Source organism: Jaculus jaculus, chromosome 4 (assembly GCF_020740685.1).
Source record: "Jaculus jaculus isolate mJacJac1 chromosome 4, mJacJac1.mat.Y.cur, whole genome shotgun sequence".
Lineage (NCBI taxonomy): Eukaryota > Metazoa > Chordata > Mammalia > Rodentia > Dipodidae > Jaculus > Jaculus jaculus.
The window spans coordinates 149798293-149806310 of record NC_059105.1 but is presented as its reverse complement, the minus strand read 5'-3'; the positions used below and the strand labels follow the sequence as shown (position 1 = coordinate 149806310).

General features: G+C 39.8%; 1 pseudogene; it reads left to right on the top strand.

The window, feature by feature from the left end:
- The first annotated feature begins 445 nt into the window (after positions 1-445).
- On the top strand, positions 446-1844 carry LOC101593916 (annotated as a pseudogene).
- The last annotated feature ends 6174 nt before the right edge of the window (positions 1845-8018 follow it).

Below are 8018 nucleotides of genomic sequence, written 5' to 3'. Positions count from 1 at the left end.
ACAGAAGCAGTGAACAATGGAGGAGCAGATCACAAGGTAGAAGCACACGTGGAACAGCGAGAGAACTAGAGCAGCTGCGGCTCCCTCCCCTCCCCCACTGCCTGTGCCCAGCTCCAGCGAACAGAGCAGCGGTCCTGGGACCCAGCCACAACAACTTGAGCGAACAGCAGGACCCAAGCAGGAGCAGAGTCCAGCAGCAACATCAGCGGCTCCAGCACTGGCAACAGCAGCCCAAGCAGCGGCAGATCCAATAGTGGCAGCAGTGGCAGATCCAGCAGCAGCAGCTTCAGAGGCAGTAGCAACAGTAGCAGCTTCAGTAGCAGCTGCGGCAGTTCCAGCAATGGCATCTACAGCAGCAGCAGCAGTGGCAGCAGCAGCAGTGGATCCAATAGCAGCAGCTTCAACAGCAGCAGCAACAGACCCAGCAGCGGCAGCTTTAGCAGCAATGGCGACAGATCCAGTAGAGGCAGCTTCAGTAGCAGCAGTAGTGATTCCAGCAGCGGAGGTGGCCTTCATGCAGTGTCACAGATGCCAGGCTCAGTTTGCCCCTCAGGAAAAGCCAGTGCCAGCTCCAGAAATCAGAACAGCAGCCCAACGACCCAGGCAGCAACTTGACTGAGACCAAAATCATCCAAGGTAACTGGGATTGCACCAGGGAAGGGTCTCACTTGGTCACAAGCTGACATGGATTCCTTAACAGACCAGAAATCTTAACCTGTTTGTTGATAGAGGATCTGGTTGTTATAATAACTACTCTTGCATAAATATTCAGTGCTGTTTTTGATTGAATGTGTACAGTGTTTAGTTAAATTTTAGAATCTACCTGTATTTTATTCCACTCAGCCTACTTGAATACTCCCATAGCAGGGAAACTCAACCCCTAGGAACACCTTTGTAGATACTCTGAGAGTCTGAAGAGCCACACCTAACACCTTAAGCTCCTACCCTGAAGATATATAACATCAAATCAATTTATACAGCTAAGAATACCCAGCTAGCTAGAAAATCCAAGCATTAACTTAATCCAAGATGCAAAAATATATACATTATAACACAAGAAACACTAAAAAGCAAGATAATGTAAATCCAACTAAAAGTATTAATGCATCAGAAATGACCTCCAGTGAGAACGAGTTAGAGGAAATGCCTGAGAAAAAAGTATGACTGTAAATATGTTCAAAGAAGTCAAAAAACAAATCAAAGGATTCAAAGAGTTTGGTCAGATGATGACAGGTTGAAGAAGTTTTCTGGGAAGACTTTTGAGGAGAATAAAGAGGAGAATAAAGAGGAAGAGGGGTCTGAGCCTCCCAAAGCAGAAGCCAAAGAGGGAGAGCCCACAGAAAAAAAAAAAAAATAGCCCCATCAAATCCTCAGGTGTACATGGACATCAAGCCGGCTGGCCGCATCCAAATTCTTCTAGTTCTGATGTCATGCCCGTGACAGCAGAGAATTTCCGTGGCCTGTGCACCCAGGAGAAAGGCTTAGGCTTCAAGGGAAGCAGCTTCCACTGCATCATCCCCCGGTTCAGGTGCCAGGGTTGTGACTTCACAAACTACAGCGTTACTGGGGGCAAGTCCATCTATGGGAAAAAGTTCGATCATGAAAACTTTATCCTCAAACACACAGGACCAGGCCTCCTGTCCATTGCCAACTCTGGCCCAAATACCAATGGCTCCCAGCTCTTTCTGAAGTGTGACAAGACAGACTGGCTGGATGGCAAGCATGTGGTGTTTGGGGAGATCACTGAAGGCCTGGATGTTTTTTGGCAGATTGAGGCCCAGGGCAGCAAGGACGGGAAGCCACAGCAGAAGGTGATCATCTCTGACTGTGGAGAGTACACGTGAGGCGCGCTTTGCTCCCCTCTGCTCTTGCCTAAAGGGATCAAGGAAGGAGCTGCCAGCATCCAGGGTTCTGGCCCTGTGAAGCCACATGGCCTGAGCCCTTCCTTAGGAGCCGCTCCTCCGCAGCGTGGCCTGACCTGCCATCCTCTGCACTCGTTCCCAGGCGCGGCTGGGCCTGGGAGCCAGCACAGGTGCTCCCCTGCAGCTGTGCCTGCGACCCTCCCCCACATGTGTCCCGCCAGGGCCTGTCCCGGGCCTTCTGAGGCAACTGGATGGCTTCTTTGCTAAAATAAGCTCTGGTTTTTGTACTGTGGTTTCCAGAAAAGAAAAAAAAAATATATTATATGGGAGCCTCGTACAGTGATATGCTTCTGTCATCTCAACACTAGGAGATTATGGCAGGAAGATTGTTAGTTTGGGGCCAGCTTGGACTAAATACTGAGACCTTGCCAAAAAACTCTTAAGTAATAAGTTAAATACATAAATATATAAATAATTTATAACTCACATTGTTTTGGTTTGTTTCCTAGAAGTAATATATCTTATTTATCATTATATTTTTAATAGTCAATACTTTTCACTTTATATTTATTTTCTTAATTTATTGAATGAGTATTTTATTTTTTTTACATATTCAGCTCTACAAACTCAACTACCCCTTTTCTTACCCCTTCCCATTCCATGGCTCTCCTTTCTTATCCTAGATGGTTTTACTTCTACTTACATGTTTACACATGCACTGTTTTATATGTTCATATAAAATAAAGCCATAAATGAGAAAATTAGAATAGGTATTTTCAATAAAAAGATCACCATTAAAAACGAATATGATAATGTGCTTTGAAATGGACAATATATAAACCATTCTCTATTCTTTTTCCTCAACTTACTCAAAAACCATATGCATGGTTTAACAGCAATATAGTAATGATGCATTGCTGCAGCCATACTGTCTCGCTATAACCTCAAATCCGTAGGTTCCAGTAAGCACTTTAAGTGTCCTTAGCTCTGTGCTGACAGTGCGTTCAGGTACACAAGCTGGAACGGACTAGAAGTTTGAAGTAGATCACTCCTGTTGTCTCTCCCCAGTCTCCTTGTAATGAGGATGGCAGGCGTAAAAGACCCTGCAAAACCTGTAGGGGGCACCTCTTCAGATTACTCTTTTTAACATTTATTGATCAAAGTAAATTACCTACCGCAGCCCAAGGTATGAGAAAGTACTTCACCTAACAGGGGAAGTGGTATGGAAAATAACCTGAAAAATATGAATATGTCACATGTAAGAAATTCCACACACATCTATTCATTTACTGACATAAAAAGTGAGAATTTAAAGTATAATGTAGTTCAATTTACAAATATTGTATATATCGAACCTCATATGAGTGATAACTAAATATAATTGTTAAAATAATGTATAATATTTGTTTCCCAAATTATTAAGTTAATTTATAAAGACAAAAGCCTAAAGTCATAAATGTTCACATATCATATGAAACTAAAATGCATATAGGAATGAATTATAGTATGCAGGTCTGCATATGGATATACATATACATAGACATATTCTCAGACACAAATTCAAATTATTTAAAGTGAATATTGCCACCTAAAATGTAAAATGTGTTTTTCACTTAAAAATTGAAACCAACAAGGTACAAAGAGAAAACGGTATTTGATAAATACAGAAACAAATGTCAGGATATAAATTCATTTGAATAAAATAAGCATAGCAAATACAGACAACTTATGTCCACAATTGTTCTGTTAAACCCAAGGATACCTGAGACAGAACTTTATATAATTAAAGAGAGAAAAAAGACAATCAATCATTTCTCTAGGATCAGCCAAATGATGAATAGGCAAATTTCAATTTGGAACCACAACCCAAATGCTGATGCATTCAACAAACAAGCAATACAGATGTTATCCAAGTTGCCTACAGAACCAGGAACATATGGATTGAATGTGTTATGTGAGAACACAAATCCACCCAGGCTGCAATCTCTCAAAATGGATTCCACTGATCTAACCTAATATACAGAAGATCAAAAATTATTTTGCAAAAAGGAAAAAAAAATAAGTAAGAAGAAAGCCTAAAGAAGACAAGTTTGTTTACATCTTATCACAAAAGCAGGAATAAATTGGTGCACTATATAAAATTCACAGTAGTGGAAAAATAAAGATATGTCAAAGGAGTGTATATGAAACCAATGTTTACCAAATAATAAATATTGTGTATAGTTCATTGTAACCACAAATACCCTGGTATAAAAAAGGTTATCTGAAAGTACCAAAACTAATGTTTACTTTTATATACTTGAAGCTACATGATGTCTTAAAACAAATATGTGCTCAAATCATAGCTATACAAATTTTAGTAGTATTATACCTTCTCTACATATCCAAAGAAATATTCAACAAAGATGCCCACACACGTGTGTGGAAGTACGTGCATACTCACAGACACACACTCTCCAGAAATATGTCTTTCTGTGAAATGAACATTCTAGTATCAGTTTAAAATATTGTGCTAATCATTTTTTTAGCATTTGTATACATGAAAGTACACACAAATGAGTAATCAAAGGGAAATAAAAAGGATGTATTTATTTATTTATTTATTTATTTATTTGAGAGTGACAGACACAGAGAGAAGGAGAGATAGAGGGAGAGAGAGAGAGAATGGGCGCTCCAGGGCTTCCAGCCTCTGCAAACGAACTCCAGACACGTGCGCCCCCTTGTGCATCTGCTAATGTGGGTCCTGGGGAACCGAGCCTCGAACCGGGGTCCTTAGGCTTCACAGGCAAGCGTTTAACCACTAAGCCATCTCTCCAGCCCTGTATTTCTTTTCTATACATTTATCTCTTAGCTCACTGCATAGGCCATGCTAGCCTAAAAACACCTTCCACTTTACCAGCGCTGGGCCACGGCTTGTGCTTCACCACTGTACCACTGATCTCTGATCTAGTAAGTTGCTTTTGATTAACGGGTTGTCTCTACTTCCTGTTTCATTTGTCAACAAGTCCATGGTATATTGCTATAAGATAAATATCCCTTTCAAAGCAGTTTAACAAACTCACATTTTTAATCAGTTCCACTTAGCTGGGATGTACATCCAAACAAAACACAGCTCATGGGAGGAAGGGATTAATTTCAAACTTATAAATCCAGGGGGACGTTCCATCAGTGGTGGCAGAAACTGCTTCCATACATTCAAACAGAGAGCAAAAGTGTAGCAAGCAAAACAACAAGAGCAGCTCACATTCCAAAACCCAGTATGCAGCAGGAGTGGAGGAAGAGCTCAAACTGCTCTGCCTACCTTTAGGCTGGAAATCAGATGCACCCCCAAACACAACTTAAGGTTGTGTCCCAGGATCTGCCTGATGACACCTCCTTCAGCCAAGAGAGGATGGAAATACAAGTTACAAACTTTAATAAAACATGTGAGTCTATAGGGGACATATATTCAAACTACCACACTCACCCATGGAGAAAATATCATCATCATTAGACAAATAGCTAGATTGGCCACTTTTTTTTTTTTTTTTTTTCCTGCGACAAGTAGTTGACAAAAGTCACTTAAAGAAAGAGTGTCTATGTTAGTGTTATAGTCAGCTCCACATTTCTGGGATTCAAACATTCAAACATTTAAACCAGACAGTTAAAGGTTACTTCAGCTTAGAGGTCCAGGGAAAGTTCCATAATGGAAGAAGAGGCTGGCCCCCTTTCATGGAACTAAGGAGAGAGAGAAAGAGAGAGCCATCACCACCAGCTAGCATCACAAGCACACCAGGCAGCAAACATCAGTGAACCAGTAGCCAACAGCAGGGACTGAGGCAGAGTTCGGACCTCTCTGCACACGGTAGGGCTGGACCCCAGGATCCACCACCAGAGTCACCCTTTCCATCCAGGCAGCTGGAGACAAGATTTTCTAAAACACCCGAGTTTATTGTGGGGACAAACATTCAAACTACTACATTTGTCTTATAGTTTGAGGAGACATAGTCCCAACCTCAAATACCTTGATCTAGAAAAATCCCTCATAGTCACACATGGCGATTTGTCTCCATGAAAATTCTAAATTCATTCAAGTAAACATCATAGCCAAAATTTGGATTTTCAGAAGGTAGAGATATTTAGACACTTAAATAAACAGTAAATACAATTTAAAGAATCCCAATTTTAGGGGTATACAAGAACCATGTGAAGATATAATTAAGATTTATAAAGTTAATTTTACAGTGAAAAATGTGTATCATTCTCCCAACATTTTTCTGAAAAGTAGATCAGGAAAACTGACTCTGAAGTCGATCAATACTTTTGCACCCACTTGGAATCTACTTTTTATTACATGGCTATAAATGTGAAAACACTCATGCATGCACATAGACACATGAACATATCTGCAAAATGGCTTAATAAAAACTTATTACTTAGACAATAAGTGTTTGTTGTAAACTTTCCATCAGCTTGTAGCACAGGTATTTTATATTTGTTGCACTTATTTAGGGTTAAGGTTTTTGTTCTCAATCAGAATTGTTGATATGTATATTTACTCAGAGGATTCTCAATAGCATTCATACCAGAGATTCTAATGTCCACTGTGGTAGTTTGAATGGATAGCCCCAATGGGTTCAGGAGTTTTATTCAAGCTTGTAACTTGGCTGGAGGACCTCCTGTGATTAGGGTCAGATCTGAATAGCAGTCTAAAGATACACAAAGTGCTGGGGTTCCTGAAGTGTGCTCGTGTGTGCTCATGGGGTAACCTTTCTCTCTGCATGGACCTGTGAAAGGCGGCCAGCTTCTTTAACCATTATGCATCTTCTACTGGGCCTGCAAGCTCCAAATAAACGCCTTCCTCCCACTAAGGAGAGGAACAAATAATGGCAATATGGAGAAAGTCGGGAAAAGTGAGAAAAGAAATGATAGAGAAAAAAAAAAAGGTTGGCTAAAGAAAGAGGGTGAAGAGACTTGGATATAAAGTATATATGTTAGGATTGATAACCTCCATTTTATTTATTTACTTATTTATTTGATTTTTCAAGGTAGGGTTTCACTCTAGTCCAGGCTGACCTAGAACTCACTATGTAATCTCAGGGTAGCCTGGAACTCATGGTGATCCTCCTACTTCTGACTCCTGAGTGCCATTTTATTTTTCTTTTAATTTAATTAATTTATTTATTTCCAAGTAGAAAGAGAGGGAGAATGGGCTGCAGATGCATGTACCACTGCATGCATTTGGCTTTATATGGGTAATGGAAATTATCTATCAAACCATCAGGCTTTTTAAGCAAATGCCTTTAGTCATTGAGCCATCTCTCCAGCCCCCGATTTTTGTTTATTTTTTATTTATCTAATTTTTTTATCTAATTATTTTCAAGGACAGGGAGAAAGAGAGAGAGAGGGGGATCTAGGGAATACAACCACAGCAACTGAATGTCAGATACATGTGACACTTTATGTATTTAGCTTTATATTGTGAATACTGGGCAATCAAACCCAGGTCATTAGGCTTTGCAGAAAAATGCCTTAACTGCTGAGCCATCTCTCCAGGCCCAGCCTTCTATTTTTATAGCAATATTCCTTTGAGGTAAAATGATTCTTTGTTCTTAACTAATGTTAGTCTACATACAGATAATATACTACATGATTTTTAAAAAAGTACACTTGACTCTCTGTATATTCTATAAAGGAAAAGTTATAGCAGATAAATAGCAAAGGTGAGAAACAGAGATGAAAGCTAAGAATTACATGCAAGTAGTAAGCCAGTTAAGCCTCATTTGTTTCTTTTGATTTCACAATTAATTTGAATGGTTGGAAAGCAAGCAATTCTTTCTGTCAGCCAGAATTGATCTAGAGAAAGATTATACAGTCTCCTTGCCCTGTGAAACAGTATTAAATTTGGTTCCCTAAGGTTTTCAATGAGTTGAACACACGTTAAGCCGGTTGAATACAATTTAGATGACAGTTGAAAGTGCAAGTTGCACACAGCATGTTGCCTAAATAATCAGTCAACTTATAATCAGGCACTACTTGCACTCTCCCAAGGCCAAATATCATCACTTCACAATTGGTACGATTTTCCTCTCCAGTAAAATGTGTGATTTTTTTTTTCCAAGTGCAGATTATAAGAGCACTTAGAAAGACAATGCTTGGGACTGTTTGCACCATATA